Consider the following 19,049-nt stretch of genomic DNA (forward strand, 5'->3'; position numbering starts at 1 on the left):
GAGAACAGAGCCAAGGCACCTGCAGCGAGCCAGAGCCAGAGCCCTGACATCACAAATGCTCTAATTGGTTCCATTTATTGTTCAATCCACTTGTAATTGAATTTCTGTCATCCCCGACTGGAAGTGTACTGACCTGCATACTACCTGTGTTTCCTCACAGCAGGCTGAAAAGCTGTGCCAATATTGAGCTCATCCAGAATTAGACGAAGTGTGTATTCTTTTTATAACTTCCTTTAACCCTGAATCAGGGTCCAGAAGCATTTTGTTGACCACTAACTCTTCTCTGTGAATAAAGCAGGGTGAGGAACATCTTTTATTCGCAGAGCAAAGCGCTTCCCTGCTCAGCCTCAGCGGCTTCAACTCTGGCATGGGTCCTGAAGTGCCATTTCTAGCACATGACTCACAAAGTAAATAATCTGTAAATGAAAAGCCTCTTATCAGACTTTGGCAAGAAAAACAAGGCGACAAGCCAGGCAGCATTTTTCCCTCATGTTTGAATCCCACATGCACCAAGGGCTGTTTTATGCCTTGCACATGAGTTCGGGTTGCTCAGAAGCAAAGTATTGGCTAAGATGTGTGCGCACTAGTCATTCTGTTTCTGCTTTGTGTGCTCTGTTATCTGATAGAGGAGCTTTGTCATATTCTTTGGGTGTCTCTCCAAGCGTAGTCTTCATTATGATCTCTGAGCTGATTTACGGGTTTCTCGGCAATTTTACGGCTGATATCTAGGTGCATTTGCTAAGAGGACAGCAATTTAGAATGATATTTCTGTAGCTTTAGTCTCATCTGCACCTTTAGTAAAAAGAATAATCAATCTTACATTAGAAAGTTATTTTGTGCTTGTTCTGGAAAAACGGAATTGGTTGCTTTTTCTAAAGATAATGAGAAACATTTTTTATGGCTCCAGACTGCTATATATCAGCATTTTCATGTTAACAGTAATCTATTGAGGACTAGGGGCAAATGGATTCCTTGTCCAATAAATGAAATGTTCGAGTATTCTTCACTGAACTTACACTCACAATCGTCATTTATGGTTGCATGTGTAAAATCACCACCCAATAATTTGTTTGTCCTGGAATATATAGTTTTGTATTCATAGTTATATTGCAGAACTATTTACTCATTATGTTTATGGTACCTTTCTGAGGATTTATGCTGCCATTTTCATCATTACTTTGCATTTTATAGAACCTCTTTTGAATCATTGATCCATTTTGGTGAATTGGAGATACAGTGTGACATATCTACTACAATAGCCATGAAATTAAAAAATAACAAATATAAACTAACTTGCAAGCTAGAAACTCTATGTGAATATGATTCATTAATACTTTGTCTTAAGTCTCTTTCCCCCGGTTCTCACCTATTGAAGCTTTTTGCTTTTCTGTCAGCCAGGAAGTGCCAGGTAGGTAAGGAGCATACTGGGTAACTGTGTACTGCATGCCCAGGCCTACGCGTGCCTCTGTGGGCTGGGCACTGACGCAAACTTCTGCCAGGCGTGGCCCTCTTAAGTGGACAGGATAGAAAAATAACCTAGAAATGATGACAAATGTGGCTTCTTTCCAATGATCACACCTCTTCCCTTTTCCTTGGCTTACTTATTGGTTCAGACCTTTACAGAGAAGTTAAGTGCAGTGACAGGATGATGTGCTGGCCATCATGGCTGGTGGCAAATGTCCCTTTCTCCCTTTTTGGGCCCCTGGTGGAGTCAGGCTTTCCTGCATCATTGAGGTTAGGTGCGAACGTGTGATTTGCTTTGGCCAATGAAATGGGAGTGAAAGTTACACATCCCTCCCAGGCACAAGCTTTAAGACCAGGGAACAACGTGCATCATCACTGTCTTGACCCTGTGGTCAATGTTCCAGACAGGGGTCTGTGTCGGCCTGTGTCCCTTAGTGAGGACTGGGTATAGACTGCCCCTCCCCACTTCATGGATATTTAACTTAAGCAAGAAAAAGGCTTCATGAGCTTAGTCCACTGAGATCATGGAGGTTTGTTTCTGCAGCATAACCTAGCCTCTTCTGTCCAAAACAAGTGGGTACACAAATCTAAAAAGGACACAAATCCCTTTGCCCGGTTCCCTTCCTGAGAGCTGACATTGACTGGCACCCAGCCTCAGCCCCCAGCCCAGGGCCCTCGATTATAGACACTCATCTGTGTTCAAGTTTTATTCTTCTAGTTGCCATTCTTCTGTTTTCTCTTTGCCAGTAACATGCCAAAAATGAGAAATTTTCTCAATATTGGTACGGATTTTCAGTTAACAACAACAACAACAAAATACTCCCAATATAATTTTTTTTTTTTTTTTTTGAGACAGATTTTCACTCTTGACGCCCAGGCTGGAATGCAATGGTGTGATCTCAGCTCACTGCAACCTCCGACTCCCAGGTTCAAGTGATTCTCCTGCCTCAGCCTCCCAAGTAGTGGGAATTACAGACGTGTACCACCACATCCGGCTAATTTTTGTATTTTTAGTAGAGAGGGCGTTTCACCATGTTGACCAGGCTGGTCTCGAACTCCTGAACTCAGGTAATTCACCCACTCGGTCTTCCAAAGGGCTGGGATTACAGGCATGAGCCACCGCGCCCAGCCTCCCAATAGGAGTGTTTAAAAACACTCTCGTTTTTAAAAACAAACGAGAGTGTTGGGTCTAAGGGCCACAGTGGTAATTAAAACACAATGCACTATTCAAAGATTTCCGGTGCGTGGCGCTGCTAGAGTCGCTGAGTTCTCACGACTCGGGCTCATGGCGCAAGCCCGGTTCCACCCAGGCGGCGGTGGGGGTGTCGCGGCCCGGGGTGGGTGGGATTCAGGCTGCCGGCGGGAGGTGGGCTGCCGCGGAGGGGGCTGGGGAGGGCGGCACCCCTCATTACCCCCACTGGGCCCTGCGTCCCCTGGTGGGCTGCGGCCAGAGCACGTGGCAGCACCAGCGCTGGAGGTGGGAGATCCCCGGGAGTGAGCATCGGAGTAGATCACCAGCTGCAGGGCAGGGGGCGCCGTGAGTCGTCCTGGCCGAGTTGTCAGAGGGGAGGTTATTCAGCAGCTGGTAGTGAAAGGAGGCTCCTGGGCAGATTGGAGCAGACCCAAGACTCAAAGCCAGGATTGGGGTGCCTGTTCTTACAGTCACTGACCCCGACCTGTTCGAAGACTGGCAAGATTCCGTGACTATGGGGAGAAAGAATCAATGATTCCCAGCAGAAGACACAAAATTCTCCAGTGTCATAAACTGGATAGTATATGCAGAGTATCTGGAAGACGCTAGCTGAGTTGTTCCCCAAGCAATGATACCATTGTCCCTTCCCTCCAAGCCATGCCTTGTTTGTACCAAGAACTGCACAGAATTTGGGGTGTCGCCGAGTGAGAGAAAAAGGACCCAACAAGGCGCAACCTCTCAGTCCGAGAGGCGGGTATATTGTCCTCGGCCAACATCTGAATGACTGTTGCAAACTGAATTTGCCATGTGGGGTTTCCAACAACAGGCATGTTTTCCAGATACTTTGAAATCCTCTTTTAAAACAGTAGGCCGGGCGCGGTGGCTCAAGCCTGTAATCCCAGCACTTTGGGAGGCCGAGACGGGTGGATCACGAGGTCAGGAGATCGAAACTATCCTGGCTAACACGGTGAAACCCCGTCTCTACTAAAAATACAAACAATTAGCCGGGCGAGGTGGCGGCGCCTGTAGTCCCACCTACTTGGGAGGCTGAGGCAGGAGAATGGCGTGAACCCGGGAGGCGGAGCTTGCAGTGAGCTGAGATCTGGCCACTACACTCCAGCCTGGTCAACAGAGCAAGACTCCGTCTCAAATAAATAAATAAATAAATAAATAAATAAACAAATAAATAAAAACATAAAAAAGTGTACAAGAGGCCGGGCACAGTGGCTCACGTCTGTAATCCCGGCACTTTGGGAGGCTGAGGCAGGCAGATCACAAGGTCAGGAGATGGTAGACCAGTTTGACCAACATGGTGAAACTCTGTCTCTACTAAAAATACAAAAATTAGCTGGGCGTGGTGCACGTGCCTGTAATCCCAGCTACTGGAGGGGTTGAGGTAGAAGAATTGCTTGAACCTGGGAGGCAGAGGTTGCAGTGAGCTAAGATCACACCACTGCACTCCAGCCTGGGTGACAGAGCAAGACTCTGTCTCAAAATAAATTAAAATAAAAACCTACACAAGGCTGGCTGCAGTGGCTCACACTACTCAGGAGGCTGAGGCAGGAGAATCGCTTGAACCAGAGAGCTGGAGGCCTGGCAACAGAGTGAGACTCCATCTTAAAAAAAAAAAAAAAGTCAGATCCACTTACTCGTGAGATATTTTCCCCCATAACTTGTTTTTTCTTTCACGGCGCTAATGTGTTCAACAACATCTGAATAGTGGGAACTGGTGAAAAGGATCATTCTTGTACCCAAAGAAATTTTACATCCATTCCAAAACTTATTTTATATAATCATAATTTTAATTACAAATTTCAGATTTGGGCTAGTTTTGTATTGTACAATAATTATTTTGACAAGCGATTTACTTTGCTTTTCTTAGGAACTCATTTGTCTCATTTTTTTCTTTAAAAGTTTTCTTTTTTAAATTAAAGACTTTTTTTCAAAAGCAGTTTTAGGTACACAGAAAAATTTGGGAAGAAGGTACAGAGATTTCCCATATGTTCCCTGCCCCACACATGCAGAGCAGCAGTTTTTAATTTTAATCAAGTCCAGCTCATCAACTATTCCTTTCATTGGTCAGGCCTTTGGTATTGTATTTACAATGTGATTGTCACACCCAAATTCATTTAGGTTTCCTTCTATGTTATCTTTGAGGAGTTTTATACTTTTGCATTTTACAATTAGATCTATGATTCTTCTTTTTTTTTTTTTTTTGAGACGGAGTCTCACTCTGTTACCCAGGCTGGAGTGCAGTGGCACGCAATCTCGGCTCACTGCAAGCTCCGCCTCCTGGGTTCACGCCATTCTCCTGCCTCAGCCTCCCGAGTAGCTGGGACTACAGGCACCCGCCACCACGTCTGGCTAATTTTTTTGTATTTTTAGTAGAGACGGGGTTTCACCATGTTAACCAGAATGGTCTCGATCTCCTGACCTCGTGATCCGCCCGCCTCGGCCTCCCAAAGTGCTGGGATTACAGGCGTGAGCCACCGCGCCTGGCCCTATGATTCTTTTTGAGTTAGTTTTTATCAATGCTGTAAGGTCTGTATCTAGAATTTTTTTTTTTTTTTAACATGTGGATGTCCAGTTGTTCCATCACCATTTATTGGGCCAGGTACGGTGGCTTACACCTGAAATCCCAGCACTTTGGGAGGCTGAGGCAGGCAGGTCACCTGAAGTCAGGAGTTCAAGACCAGCCTGGCCAACATGGTGAAACCCTGTCTCTACTAAAAATACAAAAATTATCCAGGCGCAGTGGAGGGCGCCTGTAATTCCAGTTACTGGTGAGATTAAGGTGGGAGAATTGCTTGAACCTGGGAGGCGAAGTTTGCAGTGAGCCAAGATCGTGCCACTGCACTCCAGCCTGGGCAACAGAGTAAGACTCTGTCTCAAAAAAAAAAGAAAAAAAAAAAGATCTTTGTGTCTTAGTCCATTTGTATTGCTATAAAATAATTCTTGAGGCAGGGTAATTTATAAAGAAAAGACATTTATTTGGCTCATGGTTCTGCAGTCTGCAGGCTATACAGTAAGCATGGTGCCAGCATCTACATCCAGAGAGGGCCTCAGGCTGCTTCCACTCATGGCAGAAGGCAAAGGGGAGCAGGTATCACATGGCAAGAGGGGAAGGAACAAAGAGAGGGGAGGGAGGTGCCAGGCTCTTTTTAACAATCACCTCTCGAGGAATGAGTAGAACAAGGACTTATTCATTACCTCAAGGACAGCTGCAGGCTTTTGAGGAGGGATCTACTCCCATGACCCAAACACCTCGCACTAGGCCCCAACTCCAACATCGGGGATCGAACTTCAACATGAGACTTGGCTTTCAACATAAAACTTGGCAGGGGACCAAGCAAACCATAGCATTTGGCTACGTTGTATTGCCTTAGGTTTTTTGTCAAAGATCAGTTGACTATTTATGTGGGTCTATTTCAGGGCTTTCTATTCTGTTCCATTATCTGTTTGTCTATTTCACCAATACCACATGGTCTTGATTACTATAGCTTTCAAGTTAGTCTTAAAGTCAGCTAAAGTCCGGCCTCCAACTTTGTTCTTCTCCTTAAGTGTTTTGTTGCTATTCTGGGTCTTTGGCCTCTCCATATAAACTTCAGAATGTTTCTTCATATCCACAAAATAACTTGTTGACATTTTGATTGAGATTGCATGGAATCCATAGATCAAATTGGAAAGAATAGACATCTTGACAATATCAAGCTTTCCTATCCTTAAGCATGGAATATCTTTTCTTTTCTGTTCTTTCTTTCTTTTTTCTTTTCTTTTCTTTTTTTTGAGACAGAGTCTCACTCTGTTGCCCAGGCTGGAGTGCAATGGTGCCATCTTGGCTCACTGCAACCTCCGCCTCTTGGTTTCAATTGATTCTCCTGCCTCAGCCTCCTGAGTAGCTGGGACTACAGGCACACACCACCACACCTGGTTAATTTTTATATTTTTAGTGGAGACAGGGTTTTACCATGTTGGTCAGGCTGGTCTGGAACTTCTGACCTTGTGATTCACCCACCTAAACCTCCCAAAGTGCTGGGATTACAGGTGTGAGCCACCGTGCCCAGCCATATCTTTTCATTTATTTAGTTTTTTTTTTTTTTTTTTTTTTTAGACGGTGTCTCACTCTGTTGCCCAGTCTGGAGTGTAGTGGCGTGATCTCGGCTTACTGCAAGCTCCGCCTCCCGGGTTCACGCCATTCTCCTGCCTCGGCCTCCTGAGTAGCTGGGACTAGAGGTGCCCACCACCATGCCCGGCTAATTTTTTGTATTTTTAGTAGAGATAAGGTTTCACCGAGTTAGCCGGGATGGTCTTGATCTCCTGACCTTGTGATCCGCCTGCCTCGGCCTCCCAAAGTGCTGGGATTACAGGCATGAGCCACTGCGCCCGACCTATTTAGTTTTTTATTTCTTTAATCAGTTTTATGGTTTTCCTTGTATCTATCTTGTACATATTTTGCTATACTTATATCAAAGTATTTCTTTTGAGTGCTAATGTAAATGGTATTGTGTTCTTAATTTCAAATTCACTTGCTCATTGCTGGTATAAAGGAAAGCTATTGACTTTTGTATGTTAACCTTGTATCTGGCAACCTTTCTATAATAGCTTATTTGTTCCAGGACTTTCTTTTGGACAATTCTTTCAGATTTTCTATGTAGACAAATGCTATGTGGTATGAGTGTTTGGATTCTCTCAAAGTTTATATGTTAAAAACTGATCCCCAATACAATAGTATTAAGAGGTGGGGCTTTTGGGAGGTGATTAGATCATGAGGGCTCCACTGTCATACATGGGATCAGTGCTCTTATAAAAGAGGCCAGAGGGAGCATTCTTGCCCCTTCCACCATCTATGAGGAATGAGCTCTCACCAGATACCAAATCTGCAGGCACCTTGATCTTGGACTTCCCAGGCTCTAGATCTGTGAGCAATGCATTTCTATTGTTTATAAATTACTTAGTTTAAGTTATTTTGTTATAGCAGCCTCAATGGACTAAGACAATTGTCGTGTTATCTGCAGACAAAGACAGCTTTATTTCCTTGCTCCTGATCTGTATACTTTTATTTCTTTTCCTGTCTTATTGCATTAGTTAGGACTTCCAGTATGATGTTGAAAAGCAGTGTGAGATGGGGGGCATCCTTGGTTTGTTCCTGATCTTAGTGGAAAAGCTTCTAGTTTCTCAGTTTGCCTCGATTTTCACAGCTGGTATTTTGTCACTGGCTACTGGCTACCTGTTCTGACTATTTCCCCTAAGAAGTTAAGATTCGTTTCAATACAGTGTGTAACTCTTGAAGCTGGGGACTTTTAGGGAGGCATTGTTAAACAAATGCAAATAGTAAATCCATTTTATCATGAAAGCTGTATCTGATTTAGCGTGCTCAGTTGCCAATGCCCTTTATCCATAATCTCCCTTTGCATGTAATAATTTTGAAAACTGTTTGCTTCAGTGTTATTTTTTTTTTTTTTTTTGAGACGGAGTCTCACTCTGTCGCCCAGGTTGGAGTGCAATGGCCAGATCTCAGCTCACTGCAAGCTCCGCCCCCCGGGTTTACGCCATTCTCCTGCCTCAGCCTCCCGAGTAGCTGGGACTACAGGCGCCCGCCACCTCGCCCGGCTAGTTTTTTGTATTTTTTGGTAGAGACGGGGTTTCACCGTATTAGCCAGGATGGTCTCGATCTCCTGACCTAGTGATCCGCCCGCCTCGGCCTCCCAAAGTGCTGGGATTACAGGCTTGAGCCACCACACCCGGCCCAGTGTTATTTTTTTTAAGTATTTTCAGTTTTCGAATTTAGTGACACCTCTTCAATTAAATTTGCCTGTCTACCAATGACCACAGGATTGGACCCTAACCTTGCAAGCTATCTGAATTTGCCTAGTGTTTGTATTCTAGGCAACTTGCAAACTTCCCAGGACTTCTATTTGTATAATGAAACAGGAAACGGTTGTCACACTTTGAATTTGTGGTTATTTAATTTGATTCTGGAGCCCACTTGAGCACAATTAGAGGAAAGACCCTAAGGAGATTTAGTTTTTTTTTTTTTTTAAGAGAATGAGTCAAACATTTCAGGCTACAACAGTCAACCCTATATAGATAACAAACAGTGTCTACTATCCAAGCCTCCCACGGTTGCAATGCCGGGACTACCATTTGTGCTCTCTGAGTGATGGTTGGACAAACTTGGGCAGCTAACCTTTACAATCTTACGTGCCTTCCAAATTAAAAAAAAAAAAGAAAAAAACAAAACAGACAAGAATTAGTGATTATAAACTCATACTTGCAGGCTTGAGGTAGACACTATCATGCGTGTTTTGTAAACAGGTAACATTTTACCAAGGGCGGAGGTAGGAGGAAATGGAAAGCTGGTGTTTAATGGCTACAGAGTTTCCATTTAGGATGATGAAAAAGTTATGGAGATGGATGGTGAATTTGATGTTGTGTGTATCTTACCATGCATTTTTTTTTTTTTTTTTTTTTTTTTGAGACTGAGTCTCACTCTGTCACCCAGGCTGGAGTGCAGTGGTGCAATCTCGGCTCACTGCAACCTCTGGCTCCCGGGTTCAGGTGATTCTCCTTCCTCAGTCTCCTAAGTAACTGGGATTATAAGCGCGTGACGCCACATCTGGCTAATTTTTGTATTATTAGTAGAGACAGGGTTTCGCCATGTTGGCCAGGCTGGTCTCAAACTCCTGACCTCAGGTGATCCACTCGCTTGGCTTCCCAAAGTGCTGGGATTACAGCGTGAGCCACTGCGCCTGGCCCGTACCACACTTTTTAAAAAGGCCTTCTGTGTGCTGATTCTGCTGCCTGCTCAGCCCTGTTTCTGCTCCTCTTGGCCCTAAGGCCACCTCCCTGTAGCACCAGCAGTGTGTAGTTTCTGGCCTCTCCTCTCCCACACCTGGCTTCTATTTGCCTCTCAGCTCTGCTCGGCTCTGCTTCCTGCCTGCCCTGCCCTCCTCTTCCTCTTCACCTGCTCATTCCACTCCCATCTTTCTGACTTAGGAACTGAACATTTGGGAATCATATGCCTAATGAAAACCGGCTGTGGGAGCCATAGACACTCTCAGCTCTTCCCCTCTCTTTCCTTTTCATTTGCAGCCAAGTAGCCATTAAGTCCAAAGGCACGGGGCAGGATCTGGAGACCCTGGAATTAATTATTGACATTTACCTTGGCTTGGCCCCAGCAGCTCTGATGCAAACTCCACCCTTGTTGGGAGCCCCATCCCCTGCCCCACACCACCCAAGAGCATTTCTTTTCTTTCCTTTTCTTTTCTTTTCTTTTCTTTTTCTTTTCTTTTTTTTTCTTTTTTTGAGACAGAGTCTCGCCCTTGATGCCCAGGCTAGAGTGCAGTGGCGTGATCTTGGCCCACTGCAACCTCTGCCTCCTGGGTTCAAGCGATTCTCTCTGCCTTAGCCTCCCAAGTAGCTGGGATTACAGGCGCCCACCACCACGCCTGGCTAATTTTTTTTGTATTTTTAGTAGTGACAGGGATTCACCATGTTGGCCAGGCTGGTCTTGAACTCCTGACCTCAGGTGATCTGCCCACCTCAGCCTCCCAAAGTGCTGGGATTACAGGGGTGAGCCACCATGCCCAGCCCTTAATGTTTTCTGATGATAAAAACAACACTCATTCATCATAGGCAATTTGAAAAGCAGAGAAAAATTACAAAAGGAAATGATCCCTATTACCACCTAGAGATGGTGAATATTTGAATTTTTTGTTTAAACTTTGAATTTCATTTCAAATTGACAGAAAATTGCATAAAAAGAGGATCCGTATACCCTTTACCCAGATTCATCAACTGTGAACATTTCCCTGGTTTGCTTTAACCTTGTGTTTGTTCTGTCAATCATGTATTTCTCATTTGGATTATAAAATTGACACTTTGCTATATTCTGATGTTCCTCAGCTTTGGTCTCTTTGGTATTTGACAACAATTATGTGACAGAACGGGCCTGGCCACCGTGTTCCTGGCTGCACCCCAGGTCCCAGCCTAGCCCTCATTTGCACCATGGGGTGTGATCATCCCCAGCTCCCGGGCACCATGCCATGCCAAAGTCAGGTGTGGCCATGCCAGGGCTGTGGGCAGCCTGCCAACATGACTGCAGATTCCGCCTTTATAGCAGGGTGTGCACCAGGGCTTCACTGTTCATGCCTTCTGTCCTTGTGACCTTGTAAGATAAAGGCATTTGGCAAGGAAAGTGCAGGTAGCAGCATGGGAAATGAAGGAGATGTGAATAAAATAGTTTGGTTCAGGTAGATCTGGGCGTCACCAGGCCCGAAGAAAGGTATATTTTCACTGATGAAGGAAACCATGTTTTTGTTTGTTTGTTTTGTTTTGTTGTTGTTGTTTGTTTTTTGTTTGTTTGAGACAGAGTCTTGCTCTGTTGCCAGGCTGGAGTACAGTGGCCTCAGTCTCCTGCAATCTCGGCTCACTGCAAACTCCACCTCCCGGGTTCAAGCGATTCTCCTGCCTCAGCCTCCCGAGTACTGGGATTACAGGGGTGCAACACCATGCCCGGCTAATTTTTGTATTTTTAGTAGAGATAGGGTTTCACCATGATGGCCAGGCTGGTCTTGAACTCCTGACCTCAGGTGATCTGCCTGCCTCGGCCTCCTAAAGTGCTGGAATTACAGGCCTGAGCCACTGCACTTGGCCGGAAACCATGTTTTAAGACATGTTTTAAAAAACCAAATGACCAACAATTGTATCTAAAAGGGAAGATATAACCAAAGATTTTGAGACATCTTTTAGTTCCTCAGGAATGGAATCCTCCTGAAAATATGGAAGTTGAGTATTCTTTCTTTTTAGCTTTTTCAGCAACGTTGTGGATACAATTTCTTCAGACTTGTTCTACTTTATTCATGTTCTACATTATCAGAGATTCCATGGATGCATCACTTTAATGACCAAGTTATAATATTTTAAGCATTGCTAAGTTAGATGGCAGTTAGAACAGCAACGATCAGTAAGTTGGACTTAAGGGTTAGTAGAACACTCTTCTCACAGTGGACAGTGTACTCGGAGGAAATGGTAGAACTTTGGCTGAGGTATCTGCTTTTTGAGTCTTAAAATCTGAAATAAGGACGTTTTCCATACATTTTTGTAAGGTTTGCTGAAGTGGTTTAAAACCCATTTTGACATAGTTTCAGTTCCACCTGAATCAGCATTCTGAAAAGAACATTCCAGAGGTTTCCTGAAACTTACAGAGCTGAAAAGCCAGTGTGCCTCCTGGAGTCAGGCTGGAGAAGCGGATTTGAGGGCTGTAGCAGAGCTGTCATGGCTGGGGTGAAGGGCAGAGCCAGCTCCTGGAGGGAAGGAGCCCAGAGAAAGGGTGGATGGTCAGGGCTGGGCTAGAGAAGACCTAGAAAGATGCTATGAGGAGATGAGGAGCCTTTAGGGGAAGGAGCCGAGTTTACCACCTGGAGGTCCCAGGAAGCAGAGAAAAGGTGACACTGACCCACTGCTGCAGGGGTTGGGAGTACCTGGGTCTCAGCTCTGCCCTTGAGTCCATCACCCTTTGCTTCTGTCTCTGAGTCTGGCCTCTGCATCTTCCTGCTCCCATTCCCAGTTTCGTTTGCATTTTCTGTCCCAGGAAGCTCTCTTTGGTGTATCTGTAGACAGCAGACACTACTGCCACATGGCTGGGCCTACTGCTTCTGTGGCTTGGTCACACTCACATGTATGCACGTGTGCATGCACATGCACACACACACATGCCTACACGCACACACACCTGCATGTGCATGCACACAGACACACACACGTGCATGCATGTACGAACACACACATGCACACACGCATACACACATGCAGAATCAGAAAAGGATCCTGCCCATAGCTCACCCCAGACTCCTCTGGGTGTCGCACCTTGTACTACCCAAAGTCAGGGTGTCCCAGCCCTCTCCAGGAGGCCTTTGCTCCCCACGCGCTGTCATTCCCAGAAGCAGGGGTCTAGCATGTGACAAGGAGTGCTCAGGCTCAGGTATGGTCAGTCTGGGCAGCAGGCACCAAATCCCGGTGGACAGGTGCAGGCCGGTGAGCAAAGGCCTGGTGTCCATCTAGCGCTTCCAGAGGGCAGGGGCCAGCCTGGACTGATCTGCACCTGACAGAGCCCCAGCCCAGGGCTTCCCACGGCATGGGTGAACCGGGTCAGGTGGACTTCGCAAGGTGCAGGGAGAGAAAAGACTCTGGCCTGGGAATCGGCCACTCGGCTTTCTTTCCTGGCCCTATGGAGGGAAGGAAAGGAACATTGAACTCCCCCATTTCGGGCCCTGGACCGAGTCTCCCACTCAATTGTAGATGCCATCATTCTGGGAGGTGGTTTTATCCCCGTTGAAGAGAGGAGGAAGCAGTTCCACTGAGAGGTGACGTCATGATGAGTGTGTGCATGTGTGCATGTGTGTGCATGTGTGCATGTGTGAGTGTATGTATGCATATGTGTATGTGGGTGTGCATGCATGTGTGTATGCATGTGAGTACATGTGTGTGCACGTAGGTGTGTGCATGTGGGTGTGTGCATGTGGGTGTGTGCATGGGCGTGAGGGTATGTGTGCATGTGGGTGTGTGCATGGGCGTGAGGGTATGTGTGCATGTGGGTGTGTGCATGGGTGTGAGTGTATGTGTGCATGTGGGTGTGTGCATGGGTGTGTGCATGTGCGTGCCTGTGTGTGCATGTGTGTGCATGTGGGTGTGTGCATGTGGGTGCGTGCGTGAGTGTGCACGTGTGTGCATGTGTGTATCCATGTGGGTGTGTGCATGTGTGAATGTTGTGTGCATGTGTGTGTGTGCGCGTGTGTGCATGCATGTGTAAGCATGTATTGAGGGGCTGGGAAGTCTAGTCAAGGTGGGGTTGTGTCCTGGTCCTGTTGAAAGGCTCCCTGTAGCACCTCTGTAGACACTGACTGTAGGGAGAAGATTGAGAGTCAGAGGGTTCTTCATCCCAGTGAGAGGTAATGGTGCAGGCTGTGGGGACAGAGATTAGCAGGCAAATAGGAGTAAGTTTGGAAGTGGCATTGGCTGGACTTGGTGATGAACTGGATGTCAGGAGAAAGAAGAATCCTGGTAACACCTTGGGCTCAGGCTTAAGCTCACTGCTTGCTGGGTGAATGCTGGAGTCCTATGTAAAGTTGGTGAAGTCTGAGGAAAAATACATTTTTGGGGGGGGAAACCCACAAGGAGTCAGGAATGTGAATTATGATGCCCATCAGACGTCAAGGGTGGATGCCCGGTAGGAAGCCGGTGTCCGAGTCTCCGGCTCAGGCGAACTCCAGGACTAGAGAGGTGAATGGTGTGCACGTGGGGCGGGCTGAGGTCTCCAGGGAGAAGGTGGGAGACACAGGTGGGGAGGACCCTCAAGTCTGGTGCTGGTGTCTACAGATCCTGGAGAAGAGGAGGAGCTACTGAGTGAGCAGAAGAGAGAAAGCCGCGGGCCACGGGTGTCACCAACAATGAGAGAGGAGGCAGCTCAGGAAGCAAGTGTGTTCAGCCGGGTCATCTGCTGCTGGTGGAGGGGCAAGATGAGAACTGAAAACCATCCCTTTCTCCTAGCAACCTGGAGGTCACTGGTGTTGTGGCCAAGAACAATTTTCTTGGAGTGTTGTGGACAGGAGCCAGATTGCAGGGGGATGACAGTGAACAGGAGGCAGGAAACTGGGACAGAACATGTAGAAAGATTTTATATCTATAAATCATATATAATTTTTTTCTATGAAGGGATGCCAAGAATGGAGGAAAATGTGACTACACAGGGTGGAGATTGCAGTCCATGTGGCTTGCTGATGGAAAGGAGCCTCCAGTAGGGGAGATGGTGTGGAAAGCTACAGAGAGAAACCCACTGAAGGAGAGGCCGAGCCCTGAGCAGGAGCAGAAGGCTGGGCTTTGACAGGGCACAGACTATGGCAGGCCGTGGAGTCAGGAATTGTGTCTGTTTTTGTTTGAGTCTGTATCCACCTCCTAGAATAGTACCTGTCACATTGTAGCTACTCAGTAAAAACAATGTTGCATAAATGAATATGGACACCGAAGGAGGCAGGGTTTTAGAGGTGGAGTGAAGGTGAGTGTGATCCTTTCTGCTTTTTGGTGCTCAGTGACGGCTGAGGTGGGGTCATGGGCTGAGGACGAGGAGGGGATGGGCTGGGAAAGGATGGCGGCGGGAGCAGCCGTGCAGGAGAGGAGCTGTGCTCACCATGCCCCAGGAGCGCCAGGATTCATTTCTCATCCACTGGACACCACCAGCTGAATCGAGGCCCATCTTTCCACCCCTGAATTGCAGCTCCACTTTGATTATATACCAGCTTCCCAAATATCCTTGATTTTATTTGTGTGTGGCATTCTCCTCATCTCTATTTCTGCTCCTGGTGCATATGCTGCTCTTTTGATTACAGTAGCTTTATAGCTTTCCTAGTTTCTTTTTTTTTTTTTGAGATGGTGTCTCACTGTGTTGCCCAGACTGGAGTGCAGTGGCGCAATCTCCGCTCACCGAAACCTCTGCCTCCCGGGTTCAAGCAATTCTCCCGCCTTAGCCTCCCTAGTAGCTGGGATTACAGGTGCACACCAGCATGCCTGGCTAATTTTTGTATTTGTAGTAGAGACAGGGTTTCACCATGTTGGCCAGGCTGGTCTCAAACTCCTGACCTCAGGTGATTCCCCCGCCTCGGCCTCTCAAAGTGCTGAGATTACAGGTGTGAGCCACTATGCCCGGTCAGCTTTCCTAGTTTCTGATATATTGTAAGTACCCCCTCATTTCCTTCAATCACAATTATTCTGTCACTTGGACTTAAATAACCCACTTACTATTTTAAAAAAAGAAAGAAAGCTAGGAGCAATCATGCTGATTCTATTTGCATTTGTGCTGTATTTCTGTCTATCAATGTATTTGGGATACTGTATGTCCATTAGTAAAACTGTTCCCTTCTTAAAAAATACAGGCTTTGAAACTTTGTTTTCTTTCAAAAATGTTTATATTGGAGTATAACTTAGAGTTAATTGCAAAAGCTTAGGTTTGCAGCTGGTGTAACCATTGGCCAGATGGGGTGGAGGCTCTCTCCAGAATCTCAGGTGGCTCCTGCATGTCATTCGACTTGTTCCCCCTCCACGGGAAACTGATGTTCTGACTTCTTTTACCATAGATTGATTTTGCCTGTTCTTGAACTTCATATAAATTATACAGTATGAATTCTTTTATGTCTGACTTCTTTTGTTCAATATTACTTTTGTGGGGTTCACTGATGCTTTATATGCTAGGAGTTCATTCCTTTTTGTTGCTGTGTAGTAGTCCATTGATGGAGAGAGTACAATATATTTACCATGTATAACATATTCACAATAGATTTTAATATATATCTTAAATTATAATATATTAAAATTGCATTATGTATAATTCATATATTTAAATAATTTTATATATTATATTTTAATATATACCATTGTTGCTGGACAGACTGTTATTTCAAGTTTTTGGCTGTCATGAATAAAGCACCATGAACATTCTTCTTTTTTTTTTTTTAGAATCTCGCTCTGTTGCCCAGGCTGGAGTGCAGTGGCACCATCTCCACTCATTGCAACCTCTACCTCCCGGGTTCAAGGGATTCTCCTGACTCAACCTCCCAAGTAGCTGGAATTACGGGTGCATGCCAACACGTCTGGCTAATTTTTGTATTTTTTTTAGTAGAGATGGAGTTTTGCCATGTTGGCCAGGCTGGTCTCAAACTCCTGACCTCAAGTGATCCGCCTGCCTCAGCGTCCCAAAGTGCTAGATTTACAGGCATGAGCCACCGCACCCAGCCTGTGAACATTCCTATGCAGCCTTTGGTGGACATAGCATCCATTTCAGTTGGATATTATAACACCTAGGAGTGGCATTGCTAAGTCACGGAGTAGATGCTTGTTTCACTTTAGTAGCTGCAACTAAACATTCTATGCTGCCCATTTTATACTACCATCAGCAGTGTAAGAGAGTTCCATCCTTGACAATATTTGGTGTTATCAGTCTTTTGGATTTCAGCCATCCTGGTGGGGAGGGGGTAGTGGTATCTCACTGTGGCTTTACTTTACATTTCTCTGATGATTAATGACGTTGACCACATTTTCATGGGCTCACAGGCCATTTTGATATTCACTTTTGTAAGCTGCTTCTTCAAGATTTTGGCCTATTTTATAATGGGCTGTTTTTCTTTCTTTCTTTTTTTTTTTTTGAGATGAAGTTTCACTCTTATTGCCCAGGCTGGAGTGCAATGGTGCGATCTCGGCTCACCGCAACCTCCGCCTCCCAGGTTCAAATGATTCTCGGCCGGGCGCGGTGGCTCAAGCCTGTAATCCCAGCACTTTGGGAGGCCGAGACGGGCGGATCACGAGGTCAGGAGATCGAGACCATCCTGGCGAACACTGTGAAACCCCGTCTCTACTAAAAAATACAAAAAACTAGCCGGGCGAGGTGGCGGGCGTCTGTAGTCCCAGCTACTCGGGAGGCTGAGGCAGGAGAATGGCGTGAACCCAGGAGGCGGAGCTTGCAGTGAGCTGAGATCCGGCCACTGCACTCCAGCCCCGGCGACAGAGCAAGACTCCGTCTCAAAAAAAAAAAAACAAAAAAAAACAAATGATACTCCTGCCTCAGCCTCCCTAGTAGCTGGGATTACAGGCATGCGCCACCACGCCCAGCTAATTTTGTATTTTTAGTAGAGATGGGGTTTCTCCATGTTGGTCAGGCTGGTCTCAAACTCCGACCTCAGGTGATCCGCCCACCTCGGCCTCCCAAAGTGCTGGGATTACAGGCATGAGCCATTGCGCCCGGCGAATGGGCTGTTTTTCTTACTGATTTTCTGGAGCACCTTATGTATTTGGGAGCTAAACCCTGTGTTAGGTAGGTGTAGTGCAGACATCTGTTCCCAGTCTATGACAGGCCTTTTCACTCCCTTAATTGTGCTTTCTGATGAGAGTCTGTGCTTTTCTTACTGATTCCTGGTTATCATGTATCGTCTTATTTCACATTGTGGATGAGGTTAAAAGTTGTTAATATAACACACACTAGTTAAGACAACATCATGGAGAGGGGAACGTGGCATGGAGGATTTTCTCCTCTGGGCTGCTTCCAGTTTTTGGAGTCAATCATATTGACCCTCTGGTTTTAGTTCCTTGAGTGGTTTCCTCCAGGAACCACTATTTCTTGATTTATTAGCTCTTGATGGTATCTACTGCCTTCCCTCCACGAATATAAGAGTTTCACTCTTATGATTCTCCAGAACTTCCCCTCCCCTTCTCTCCCCTCCCCGTGTTCTGCATCACTGCCCTCAGGTCCCCTGTGGGCAAATGCCCACAGCTTCAAAAGCTTGCTGAAACTCAACCAGAAGCAGAATCACTTGACTCAACCTTGTGAATCAGCCACTGACACTTCCCTCACTCCTCTTCCAGCCTTCCTCGTCGTTCCATCTTCTGACCTCTTTCACTTTTGCCTTCATATTATTAAGGTTGAGAATATGAAGTTTTGCTGAAAGAGAAGCTCACGAAAGGCAGACAAATTGGCCGGGTGCGGTGGCTCACCCCTGTAATCCCAGCGCTTTGGGAGGCCAAGGCGGGCGGATCACCTGAGGTTAGGAGTTCGAGAACAGCCTGGCCAACATGGTGAAACCCCCTCTCTACTAAAAATATAAAAAACTAGTCAGGTGTAGTGGCAGGCTCCTGTAATCTCAGTTACTCGGGAGGCTGAGGCAGGAGAATTGTTCGAACGAGGGAGACAGAGGTTGCAGTGAGCTGAGACTGCACCATAGCATTCTAGCCTGGGCAACAGAGCGAGACTTTGCCAGAAACAAAAACAAAAAATCAAACAACGACAACAAAAAAAAAACAGACAAATTGGAGAAAAGGCATGCACATTTTATTTAACGTCTATGATGGAGGCTTCAGAATGAAAACCAAAAGGTACAGGGGAAGTCATCTAGTTTAATGCTTAGTTTCAACCAGTTTTGGGCAGCCGTGTAGAAATATAATTGGACAAAAAGGGTTTGATCGAATGCTAATAGACCGAGGGGGAAATCCGGCAGGGCTTGTCTCTCTAGATTCTTCTTGGCCTCTCTAAGCAGCGTTCCTTCCTTCTGGGTGTGGGGTAAGGCCCTCTCTGGACTGGGAGTCATATGACTTACAGTCAAAGTAGGTCAGAGAATTTCTTTTTTCTTTCCTTCTCTCTCTCTTTCTCTCTTCCTTCCTTTTTTCCTTCCTTCTTTCCTTCCTTCCTTCCTTCCTTCCTTCCTTCCTTCCTTCCTTCCTTCCCTCCCTCCCTCCTTCCTTTCCTCCCTTCCCTTCCCTTCCCTTCTTTTGAGACAGGGTCTCACCCTGTTGCCCAGGCTGGAGTGCAGTGGCATGATCTTGGCTCACTGCAACCTCCACCTCCCAGGTTCAAGCA

This window comes from Trachypithecus francoisi, unplaced genomic scaffold (assembly GCF_009764315.1).
Source record: "Trachypithecus francoisi isolate TF-2019V2 unplaced genomic scaffold, Tfra_2.0 Contig01580, whole genome shotgun sequence".
Taxonomy (NCBI): domain Eukaryota; kingdom Metazoa; phylum Chordata; class Mammalia; order Primates; family Cercopithecidae; genus Trachypithecus; species Trachypithecus francoisi.